The sequence below is a fragment of the Phodopus roborovskii genome, unplaced genomic scaffold, assembly GCF_943737965.1.
Source record: "Phodopus roborovskii unplaced genomic scaffold, PHOROB, whole genome shotgun sequence".
NCBI lineage: Eukaryota > Metazoa > Chordata > Mammalia > Rodentia > Cricetidae > Phodopus > Phodopus roborovskii.
This window is the reverse complement of record NW_026126558.1, coordinates 13437287-13450634: the sequence shown is the minus strand read 5'-3', so window position 1 is coordinate 13450634 and position 13348 is coordinate 13437287.

Here is a 13348-nt window from a genome sequence, read left to right as displayed (position 1 = left end):
AGTCGGCAAGTGCAGAATCTTCTGCTGTTTTACTTAGGGACTCAATTTCATAACTTCTTTGTTTTCCCCCACTCCCCACAAAGCTTTTTATCCTATCTTTCCAGCTTCTGCTTGATTGGACAGAGGCTGTCCCAGGACCACCAAAGCTCCATGGAAATCCTAAAAGGCATCTAAATTCCTATGAACATGAAAGTAAAATTTCCCTGCCAACAAACCAGGCCAGTGACCTTTTGCAGAGGCCTCCACCTGTATAGGGAGCAAGATAGAATGGCCCAGAGGGAAACACCGTGAGGAGTGGACAGAGGATGAGAGAGGTCTGTGGAAGCCCCCTTCCCCATTGTCTGCTGGGAAGATGACTCAGCAGAGTGATTGCCATGCAGGCTTTGGGAACTGGGTTCAGTCACCAGAACCTATGCAAAAAAGCCAGACATTGTGGTGTAAGCATACAAAACCAGTGCTAGGGAGACAGAGGCATATGGATCCCTAGGGTTTACTGGCTTATTAGTTGAGCCAGTTGGCAAGCTCCAGGTCAATAGGAAACCCTGTTTCAAATAACACACGATGGAGCACATCCCAAGAAAGACATCTGAGGTTGTCTTCTGGCCTCCATGAGCAAGGCCCCCCCACATGCACACACATATACACACCACACAAACACACACATGCACACACACGCACATATACACCACACACATGCACACACACATGCACACACACATGCACACACTCACACACACATCATACACACATGCACACACAAAAACACACACACTGCTCTTTGTTTTTTCACTCTTTTTTTCTAGCATTCTTTTTGTTTTCTCTTCTACTCCTCCTCCTTCCTTCATTATTACTATTATGAAAATAATGTTTTTACACTGGTTTAAAAGAAAATGCATATAAGATTGATGGTTTGTGCATGCCATTCCAGCCCCCTCCCCCTTTTTTTGGTCTTAGGCAGACATGGTGGTATAGATATACAAAATGGTAAATGACACCTGGCCCTAAGTCAAAAAATGAATATAAAATAATAACCATCTTCTCCAGCATCTGATTTAATCAACTTTGCTCACTTTGGTGTGTCTTTCCTGTAGCTTGGATTGGTATATTTTCTCTGAAGAAAGTATCTCTCTCCATTAATGTCTCTGCTGTGGCACATGCTTCAGTTCCAAAGTGATGATTTAGATTTTGTTTTCCCAAGTGTAACAGAAGGAAAGAAGCCCCTTCCTTCTAGATCTCCTACTCTGAGGCCTGTGATGGATACATATAATACAGTCTCTATGGGAAAACTTCTCAGCCCTCAAGGTCAATGAACAGGCAATTATTCTGTAAACCAACAGGCCGCTCCCTTCCTATCTGCTTGCTGGGTCTGTCTTCAGCCATCTGCCAGGAAAGAGAGTGACTATTCTCTTATCTCACCCACATCTCTGATAAGGATATTGGATGAGGTTGATCATCCTCACTATCTGTAAGACATGCACCTTTGCACATTGACTACCCTGCAACTGGGCAAGGAACTCTGATGTTTGCCTGTGTGCAACCCTAAACAGGGCTTAGACTCTCTCTTATGGTGTCTTGTCCAGGGTGGAATTCGAGGAGGTGGGAAGGGTTGACAAAGGGTTGTGTGCAGATGAAAATAGAGTAAGAAAGAAAGGGACCTGCTAGACTTTGGGTACACTCTGAATGTTCAGGCCTTGTTTGCAGGAAATGGTCATCCTCTTTTCTCAAGTTTGTTATGAGCACCGAATATGATGGTTAGGAAGGGACCAGTTCAGTGCCTTGCACATAATGCTCATTAGGGGCTTACTCAATGAACCTTAGCAAAAGTCAAGGGAGATGATGGCTAGGTTTTGTTCCATGGCACAACCAGTCTCCTCTATGTTACAGGAATGGGAAGAAACATGCCCTGAAGAGTGAGACATGAAACCAGGAAAGGAGTCAGGCTCAAAGCTGATGGATGAACAGAACCCATCCATACAGCCAAAGTCCTTTCTGGACCAGCTTTCATGATGCTGAGCTTCCAGGCATGAGCTTCTATTACATAATAACAAAATAATTGTCAAGACTCACTCCCACTGAGCATGGTAGTACACGCCTATCATTCTGAGCTTGGGAGGTTGACAGAAGGATTTGGAGTTTGGAGTCAGTGTGGGCTCCATGGCATGACTCTATTTCTAAAGAAAATTAAAAGAAAACAAAAATCCAGATGAGCTGGAAAAATGACTTAGTGGTTAAAAATACTGGCTGTATTGAAAATACATGGCTGTATAGCCATGAGTACCTGAGTTCAAATCCCAGCAGCCACCTAACAAAGTAGACATGGGTTTGTGCATGCCCATAGTGCCAGTAGAGAGACAAAAGGATCATAAGGGTTTCTGGTTGTTATATTAGATGAAAAACACATGGCCCTGGGCTCAGGGGAAGACCCTCCATGCTGTAAAGGAATAAGGTAGAGAATGATAGAGGGAGATATCTGATGTCCTCCTCTGGCCTCTGCGTGAACATAGGCGCGTGGGCTCAGGTGCACATACACACACACACATACAAACATACACACACACACAGAGGCACACACACACACAGTCACACACATACACATATACATTCACACAGGTACACATACACATGTACACAGGCACACACATAGGTACACATGCACATACACTCTTCACAGACACAGACACACACACACACACACACACACACACACACACACATACACATGCACACAGGCACACATACACACACCAGAATTTTAAAAAGCACTTTCTAAAGGAGAAAACAAAATGAAAGAAGGGAAGGGAGAAAGGAAGGAAGGAAGGAAGAAGAAAGGAAAGTCTGATAGCTGATGTTTATTTTAACGGCTTTTCAGGTCTCTCAACAGAACTGAACTCAACAGCCTCTCTCCTCAAAGCCCTAAACCATTTCATTTTGTTCTTCTGTGCTCCATAAATCACATCTCTGTCTCTGTCTCTGTCACTTTTGGGAAATCTCAATCGGTAGCATTTCTTCTTCCTTTGCTTTTTAGTACCCCAGGTGCCTTGTGAGGCTATCCTTTGTTCTAATCCCACTTCTGTAGGACTCTAAGTCTTTGCTTTTTAGTACCCCAGGTGCCTTGTGAGGCTATCCTTTGTTCTAATCCCACTTCTGTAGGACTATAAGTCTTTCCCTAATTTTCTCAACTCCCCAATGGAGAACACAAGACTCATATAAACGTCAGCTCAGGTTTCCAACCAAAGACTATCGAAGCCAGACAGGCATAGCAAACCTTGTCTGGCCATGGCACACAAACTCTTCTGGTTCCTAAAGGGATTTAGTGTAAAGGCACCTATGGTTTGAGTTACTCTGTGATGATCCAATATTGCAAGGATAAGCGAGTCACCTAGCCAGGGGATATAGTGGCTGTTGGTGAGTGGGGATTCTTCCTGCCAGATGTCTTTGCCTCTGAGATGCAGCATTTCGAATTTTAACACTTCTAACCTTGGGTGTGTGCTGCCATTGACTGATTCCAGGGGTGGGATTCGTTCTTCCTATCTGCCCCTCTGGCAGGAGGGTCTATAATTCATGGTCTATCAATGGTCAACAAAGCCTTTGAGTGATGGAGATACTGACTACTATGACCAAATACTGACAACAAGGCCTTTACTTTCCCAGAGGAGTAGCACTTGGGCAGATTCATTGTGGCCTGTACTCGTCCAGTGTTTGTCTGAAGACATTTGTGTCCATGTAGCTACCACAGGACTTTTCCTAAAGCTGGGGAAAAATGTCTCCAAATTAGCAAGGAAATTTTGTGCGTGGGATGGGCCACAGTTAGGCACTGCACAGGTGTTCCATCAGGAGTTAGCTCTGTTTCCTCCTGTGAGAATAAATGAATTACTCAAGCAACTGGGTACAGCTGACTGGAAAGAGCATCAGGGGTGTAAGAAGACAGACTTCCCAGAGTGACAAAGAGGCTCTGAGTTTCTTCTTTTAAGGAGGAACCTGCTGGGCCAGTTAAGTCAGAGTCAAGTCAGATGTCTTAGTAGCTGGCTCCCCTGGAGGTCTTCAGAGCAAAGAGCGTGCAGCCCCTGGAGAAGCCTGGTTTTCTATTGTGGACATCAAGAAACAGCCAGGGGGACTCAGAGGAACAGATAGCATGCAGTCATTTTCACATATGATGGACCTCTTCTTACCTTCCACTGTATGACCCTCCCCTGGGAGCCTTGGATAGACTCTCACGGGATGGATATGAGGGCTTCCCTGGCTCTTTCTTTTTAAAATTGACTTTTGAGAGGATAAGTATGGGTGGGATCACTCACTTTTGCCCTTATTTGCATTGACATATTAGGGTAACATGGATAGAGGCTGTCATGGTTAATTTTCTTCGCTGACTTGATTAGATTTGGAATCACCCCTGAGATGCACCCTTGTGCCTATCTGGAGGACATGGACATGTGGGACCACCCTGAATATGAGCAGCATCATTCCACATCCTGAGCCTCTAGAAAGAATAAGTAAAAAGAGAAAGCTAGCTCAGCACCAGCTTTCATTACTCTCTGCCTCCTGACTGGAGACACAATGTGGTTGGCCTCTTCCATTCCCCCATTACACTTTCCTCACCAAGAGGTACTCTACCCTCAAACTGTGAGCCCAAAGAAACTCCTTCTTCCTTCAGCTGCTTCTGCCAGGCATTCTCCGGTGAGAAAATCAACTAGTCCAGGTACATTTTCTGTAGACTAAATACAGGGCTGAATCCTTTATGCCTTTGATATTAGATATTAGTAATTTTCTGTGTTCATTTAATAGGTATTATTGGATATCTCTGATGTGTCTGACACTACTCTAGAGTCTGAGGATACAGGAGTGAATGAAATAACATCCCATCTGTCATGGGGCCTACATTCCAGTGGGAATCACTAGACAATAACAAATCAATAACCATAAAACCTGCCAGGAAGTGATACAGGAAGCTGCAAGCACAGGAAAAAACTAAGCCAGTCAAGGGACTATGGAATGGAGTGTCATCCTGAAGCCAGTCTTTAATTATAAAAATCTCATCAGGACTAATGGGCATTAACATCTGTTGATTAGAACAATCTGATCACACCTATAATCCCAGCTACTTTGGAGGCTAAGGTAGGAGGCTAGACTAGGTAACTTATTGAAGCCATGTTTCAAAAAGGGGGGGTGGGGGGAACAAACCTAAAAAGAAAATGCTGGAGATGAATTTCAGTGGTAATGGGGAATTTTGTTTTTAGCTTATTTAAGGTCCCCACCTGAGTTTGAGCCCCTGCCAATAAATCTATATAACGCCTGATTATGAAACTTCATTACAAGTATGTTCTAGATTCTTACAGATTCTATCAATGGACATACCATTGAGCTGAACATCACAGGTGGCACACATTTATTAAGCATTATAAATGCACAATACTCTTTAATCTACCCATTTTTCAAGTGAGGAAACTGTACTGACTTATCAGTGAGTACTGAATTTTGTCTGGAGCTTGGGTCTGTACCACAATGCCTGCTAGAGCACTAGAGCACTGGTATGGGGGAGGGAGTTATTCAGTTAGATGCTTCAAATGAGGATGGGAGTTCTATAGTAAGGGTGGAAATTACAGTGCTAAGTGGTGCTCTTAAAGCCTGAGTCTGACTTCTCTGGTCCATTCTCCTCTCTTATACACCTGCTCAAAAATAAGGCATCTTCAAAAACTGAGAGCAAGGCTGTCCATGAAGTATTCCAGTAATATCTGGGAATGCTTGCCCTTTGTCCCCATCAGTCCACCCATGGGAGGTCCCCTATTCTTCTTGGTGGCCACAAGCCCAGCATCTACAATTGTAGTAAAAAAAAAAAAAAAACCAAACCAAAACAAAACAAAACAAAACAAAAAAAAAAAAAAAAAAAAACTCTTGCATGAGTTGTTGATCCTTATAAAGTGGGCCAGTTTGCTTTCATGACCAAGACTCACTTGTCATTTTGACTTGTTGTCACCAACACATATAATGTTAATATGCAAAACATGGCTTTATTTTGGTAGAAACAGAGCCCAGAGCCACATCTGGGTGTGGGCACTTTTCAGAATGTGACTCACCTGATGGCACATTTTTTCCATTCCTGATTTGATCGTGGAGACTACTTTGAAGTTGCCAGTTACCTTATATAGGTGAAGATGGTACTGACAAGGATACCACGTCTGTTTCCAGAGAATGTGGGGCTGGCAAACATTCTAGATGGATCTTGTACTGCCATGTTCACCCATCACAGCCAGGTCAGATGTCCACACAGAGCAGCCTGTGGGACACTGGCAAATTTCTTGTCTTCCCCTCTGACACATAACCTCCATGGTGACCTCAATGGAACAAGTCAGGGAGCAATGCTCAGTTCCATTCCCTTACATGATACCCACTTTAAGGAGCTAAAGCTTCTCTTCTCAGACACTACCCACCAGAAGTGGCACTCGGTCAATCACTCTTACTGGAGTATTCAGGTTGCCAAGAATTCTATTCAGAACAAATAGAGAGGTTAATGGTGGGTAGGTAGAAAATGAAGGGGGTTACAATCCATATAATATCTAAAGGGCATTATAGATGAGACCTGAGATAGGGACAGAGGAAAGAGGCCCCATGGGAAGACCAAGGCAAAAGTAGGTATTACTGGGTCTATGTTTTATGTCTAGGTTAGTGGCTGACATCAGGACACTGGACTAACAGCAAAAAAGAGTGGGGTTGGAGAAGGTGGGGGCCTATTGACACCATTAGCATAACAGTCAACTGAAACAAACCAACTTATTGGTTCTCATACCCAGCCCCAAGGAAGCTTTCCTGTTTTTTTTTTTTTTTTTTTTTTTTTTAGCAAAAGCTGGGAATTGAGGCTAGAGAAATGAGAATGCCATGTATCACACAAGCAAGATGGAATGTGGAGCTGCCTAAGCTTTTATCTGAGCCTAGGTGTTTTTCCTCCCCTCTACCCCTACTTTTATTTCTTCATCTCCTCCCAGCAACTGCAATGTGTCCTTGTTTGTTCCAGGCACAAGTGTCTTCGATAGTAGGAAAACCAACCCTGCTCTTGACCTCCCAGAGGAAACAGTCCCAGGTTGCAGATATTACCTTCCCCCTTTCCTCATGCTTGGTTGCTGGAGTGGCTCTCTCATCTCATAGCTCACTAAACCCATGACATTGTCTACTTCAACTGTGTGACAGTTCTTAGAAGATTGCACTCTCTAGCTCACTGAACTCATTTAGAAAGAATTTACAACCCACAAAGTTGCTGTCATTAATTAATTCATTCCATCCACTCACACTTCTTTTCCATGAATGAATGGGCACATATCATAGGATGCGAATGCTCTAAGTTTCCTTATACCTCACTTCAGTGTTTCACTGTATGTTCTATAATTCACTCTTCAGATACATCTTGAGTATTGCAATGCACTAGAAATTGTGATGTTATAGACATGATGATACAGGGATCAGCAAGAGACATGGGATGCTTGCCTCATAGGGTTCTTGGCCTCATTGAGCTTTGTGGAGAATAATCCATTTTGGTTGATCCATTCCCATGTGGCAAGCACACAGTGCCATATGGCTTTGCTTAAGAGATTATCATGTTAAGTACCAAACAGCTGATAAACATTGGCATTGGATGCTCAGGCATACTCGTACTAATCAGAAAGGACTTCCTGGCTCAGGAGACTGTGTTCTACTCTGTCTGTTCATTTCACCAGAAATTTCTCAAGTGTCCAATATTCACAGCCTTCCATTGCTTGGCAACATGAAGATGCATATTGTAGCCTGGAACCAGACAGCATGGATACATCAACCCAGCCCTGCACCTGCCAGCAAGGAGGAGCTGGAGAATGATTTGCTACAGACAGCCCCTGGCACAACATCCCTTCTTCTCGGAAGGAGTAAATTAAACATTGTATTTTGTTGGATATATCAATTTCATGGCTCCCTTTAAAAACTCATCTGTGTGACACTTAACACTTAATAGTGCTTGTACCTGTTTGCCTGAGTAGCAAAGAGTGGGCCATAAAATACTAACTCTTAAGGCTTCAAGACATATGGGGAGAGGGCATCTCAGGTCACAAGGAAACAGTTTATGCCAGAAGGTTCCCCTACTTTTTCCTGTCCCAAGCTGCAATCTGGAAGAGCAGTCTTGTAGAGTCATCCCTACTGTAGAACTGCTTGTCCGGTTCTCTGCAGCACTCAGAAGTGCCAGGTTTCATGAAATTCACACACACACACACACACACACACACACACACACGCACGCACGCACGCACGCACGCACGCACGCACGCACGCACGCACTCCCAATTAAGCCTCAGAGACAAAAAAGAATGGCTTTCTGTCCCATCATTTGTTTTAGCTGTGGCAGTTGGAAAATTCATGGAAGGGGGTAGCTATAGGTTTTATTCCCAAAGCTTAGTCCTTTATTTAGCAGGGTTTTTCCCCACTAAATACCCTGCATACCCTCACCCAGGCCCAGCATCCATGAACGTGCTAGGTGTTAATGCCTGCTTCTGGGGTCCCCCTCTAATTCTTCCATGTCCAGGTGGAAGCCCAACCATTTATAAGCCATTCTCTGGAGGGAAAATGGCTAATTAAGATGAACTTTAAGGGGGAGGAGGACTTAATTAATTTGATCTTTATCTGAAACTCTTTCTAATTGAAATAAACTTTTAAAATGCTATGGATCAATGCCTCCAACTATTTGTAAAAAAAAAAATGTACATATAAAGATGTCTTATGATGCATAGGGTTGGAAATCAGATGCTACGGAATGTTAGTGCCCATCTTTACCCATCTTCAGCCCTCTTCACCATGTGCCACAGTGACAGGGGCAAAGAGGAACCATGTATGCTTGGATTGGTTGGTATGGAGGCTCTGGCAAGGCATGACACTTTAAAGGGTAATAGATGACATTTCTGGAATATTCGAGAGGCTCTGTCTTACGTGTTTTAACACCTGGGGCAGCTCATTCAGCCCACACAGCAGCTCCACAGAGAAAGTCTGGGCCTCATTCCCTTTCTGAAAACGAGCAGGGTGAGGTGAAGCCACTGTGACCACAGTCCAGTCAGAAAAGGAAGTGGAGGGCAAACCCTGGTGCCTACGTTGCATCCATCTTTGACTCTTGTATTCCCACCCCTGTTGCAGCCATCACTGAGACCCTTACTGCTTAGTTTCCGCCAGGTGTCTATGGGCAGCTGCTTTGTGCCAGGCATTGGGTTTGGCAGCATATGCTTGTAGCAGTGCTATTTCTTTTTAAGCCTGTCCTTCCAGATTTCTCTACAAAGGAAATCCCAGGGAATAGTCTTGAGGACCCTAGAGTGGCTAGAAGCAACATAGAGTTCAGGGCCGGGGCCAGGCTTAGCATACACATATGTAAGACTCCAAGATAAGTCTGAATTTCAGAAAGACAGAGGTCATTTCTATCGATCTAATGCAAATAGCCAGTCCTATATTTTGTTCAGAAGTGTGAGAGAGAACTACTGGGACCTAGGGCTGCTGGGAGAGGCAAGATAATGACACTGCCTGCCAACCAGCAATGTCCTAAGTAGGAGGATCTAGTTGAGCTGAGCCTGCAAGGTAGGGTTTTTCACCAGAGGAAAGGGCCAGGGAAGGTGCATCATGGAGGATGCTCAGAAGTATGGGTACATGCAAGGAAGAGCAGCAGCTGAACAGAGTCAATGGTGAATGCAAACCCTGATGTTATATTAGGGACAGGGTCTTTGCCTTTATGCCCACACAATGCTTCACAGTGTCTTCAAGAAGAGTGTTGGCATTTGGTGGGCTCCTGATCACTTTGTAGTTTCCCCAGGGGACACAGTAGCCTGTGAGTGAGTGACTCTGTGCCAAGCTTAACTTGAAGGGGAAATTCTCCTCTTCAAGATCCTGCTGGGATCTGAGAAATGCAGTCAGTTCATTGCAGACAAAGGCAATGGGGGCGGGAGACCTGGGCATTCTACACAGGAAAAAGAAAAGGCAAAATACATTAGCCTTCTCTTTGGAACCAGACAAGTTTCAGGTGCCAGACAGAATACAGTAGCTGAATGATGAGTTGGTGTCTCATCTGCCCAGGAGATACCAAAGGACAGCACTAGCACAGATCAAATTGCCTGGTGCTGAGTTAGTGCAGTGGGTCCTGGCTACTGAACAGATGGTATATTGGGGTGTTAATTGAGTCAGGTTCGAGGTCATGGCTAGGCTAAGCAAACCGGAGAAGTGATTGGTCAGTGGAGACAGGGATGGGAAATGCGTTCCTACTGTCAGCTTATAGGTCACTGTGAGACATGAGGAGGAGTTCTGATTTCTCTTAAGGTGGTAAGGGATTGGGGTCTGGTGACTCTGCCAAGTCGAAAGTTCATCTCTTCCAAAGGAGTAGTTAGAAGGGGCAATGGTGAAACTTGGGACTAATAAGATAATTTTGTATATAAGGTGGGCCTGGGAGCTATGATGGGTTAGTTCTCATTTTAAAAGATATCCCTGTGATCTTTCCTCTACAAAAACTGTGTCCTTGATGGTAAGTTTTTTCTTTCTTTCTTTCTTTCTTTCTTTCTTTCTTTCTTTCTTTCTTTTTTTTTGAGACAGGGGCCTGATATACACCCAGGCTGGTCTGGATCTTGTTATCTAGCTCAGGTTAGCCTCTAACTCTTCATTCCTCTGCCTTAGTTTCCCAGGTCCTGGGATCATACACAACTCTCACCACAGTAGCTTTTTAAAAGAAGTAAAAACAATGAAAAACAAAAACAAAAGAGGGGGTGGGTGGGAATAACCTTAAGGCCCATGGATGAAATATGAATACAAGAGGAAAGGGGGGTAAGGAATGGCTTCCTGTGGGGAGGGAACAGGCAGCAGAGTAGAGGGCACCTGGTGACAGCAGCACACACAGTCAGCACTGAGGTGAAGCAAGGACTCTGTTGAGATGATCTGAAGGTCTGCACCATGCCCTGAAGACTGGGGTCCTCCCAACACTGCACAAAGCATAGAGAACAAGCCCCATTCTGGAGGAAGTCATGAAGGGAACTGCAGACTCAGGAAATGAACCCTCAGTGAAGCAGAGGTAACATGATCTCAAGAGAAAGTGAGTAGGAATGTGTGGCCCTCATTCCTTCCTTTTATTTTCTTTATTTTCCACAGAGGGCTCAGAGGGTAGTGTCAAGTCACAGTAACTGAGTGCTCACTCAATCCTGTAGCACACACAGAAGTTTTCAAGATGTATCCATCTCCCCAATGAGGACGACGTGACCTCTGCTGATCTCCACCCCTGACAGCCGAGTCCATCACAGTAAGATTTGCTTAAGTCGTCACAAGAACACACATTTTGCATTCAGTGACTACAGACAACTTACTTTCAAGTCATTATGTCTCCATTTCTTCTTCTGAAGCATGTGAACAGGAATAGATAAAATGATGCCTGCCATCATTGTGCCTATATATCATCTGAGTTTGGTGGATATTGCCAAGCTCATTATTATATAATAATGGTGTATAATAGCCCTATGAGAAATCATCATTGCTTATGCAGTTGGTTAAGAAATGGAGGTTCAGGGAGGCTATTGGATTTGAAACAGCCAGGTAATGAACAGCGGAGTTAGGATGCAGAGCCCTGTGTAGGTTGCCAACCGTCTCTGAAAGTGCAAATAGTGAGCAAACAGATGGGCACTGATGGAAAGGTGATACAAAGCAAAGAGGCTGTATCACTACTTTGTGACTGCTGTAACAAATGAGCAGAGACTTGGTTGCTTCAAACAACAGCAGTGTGTTTCTCATAGTTCCAGAGATCAGAAGTCTCTAGTTAAGGTGGGGGCCATACTCCATCTGGGAACTCTAAGGGAAACTCCTCCTTGCTTGTCCAGCTTCAGGTAGGTGGTGGTTATGGGATTATTTGGTGTGAGGACACATCTCTCCAATCTCTTCTTCCATCCACATTTCTTCTCTATGCATTCTCTCTTTACCTTCTCTCACTAGCACACTCTTATCAATGGACATCAGGCCTGTCTTAATTGTGGTGTTTGCATGACAAATGTGCCTCATCAGCTCCGGTACTCCAGCACGTGTTTCTCAGCTGGTGGCACTGTTGGGGTAGATTTAGGTGGTGCAATCTTGTTGGAGGAAGTATGTTAGGGGTGGAGGGTGAGGGGAGCAAGATTTGGGATTAAAAGCTTCATGACTCTTACAGTTTGCTCTCTCTGCTTCAGGCTTGTGGTTAAGGATGTAAACTTCCTGCTGTCATGGCTCCAACTTGCTGTCTCCTTGCTCATTATAGACTTACCCTCTGAAACCAGTAAGCCCAAATAAACTCCTCCTTCTAAAAGCTACCTTGGCCATAGTGTCTTATCATAGTAATGGAAGAGTAACAAATACACTAATCTGTGATGACGTCATCTTAAAATTGTCATATTAATTGTATCTGCAAAGGCTCTTCCTAATAAGGTCACAGGTTCAGGCTCTGAGCAACATACCATCTGGAGGTGACACTCTTCAACCCATTAGAGATACAAGCATCCTAGAGTGAGCAAAAAAGTAACCTGACTGAAGAAGACAGAAGGCTGCCTGAATAACACCACTGTGCAATTTGCTTTCTTTCCTCCAACACAGTGGACACTATACCGTGGAACCCTAGCATATCCACAGGACTCAGATCAAGTCAAATTCTTGGCTTCTCAGGGGAGGATTAGGAAGTTCAGAGAGAGAGGTATTGATTTAGAGTCCCACAGTCAGTAATGACGATCAGGATTCAAATATAGACAGCATCTTCAGAGGCTCCTATTAAGTTAAGGTATGTGTGTTCACAAGTATACACACACACACACACACACACACACACAGGCCTTTTGAGTTCTGGTAAGAAGAACATGCATGCAAAGTTAAAAGATGACACTGAAAAGGATGTCATGATTCTTCACTTGCTTTGGTGTTGCCCCCCCCCAAAAAAAACAACAACAAAAAACATAGGAGGCATAAAGTGATAAAAAACAGAGCATGGATGGGAAAGGAATGGAATCAGGAGGTGTGAAGTGAGTTCAGAGAAGGAACCCAGGTGTTTATGTTTAGAGAAGATGACTTACCAGGATCCTTACATCTCAAGACTACGGAACACTGACACCATCCTATGAGCATGACACACAGGCAACACAGTTGAAAGGTCAACCTAGGAGACCCCAGCATGTCACCAGCTGTATGATTTTTGATGACCACTTTATCAAGTTCACTCTCACTGTGTGCATAAAGTCTGGAAAATTACATAATTTCCTGTTTTACTTTTTTAGACTGAAGACTTCATTGATTACAAGATGGACATTGTAACCTGTTGTGGAAATGACCATAATGTCAACCTCATAGGGCTTTAGCACACTCATTGCAG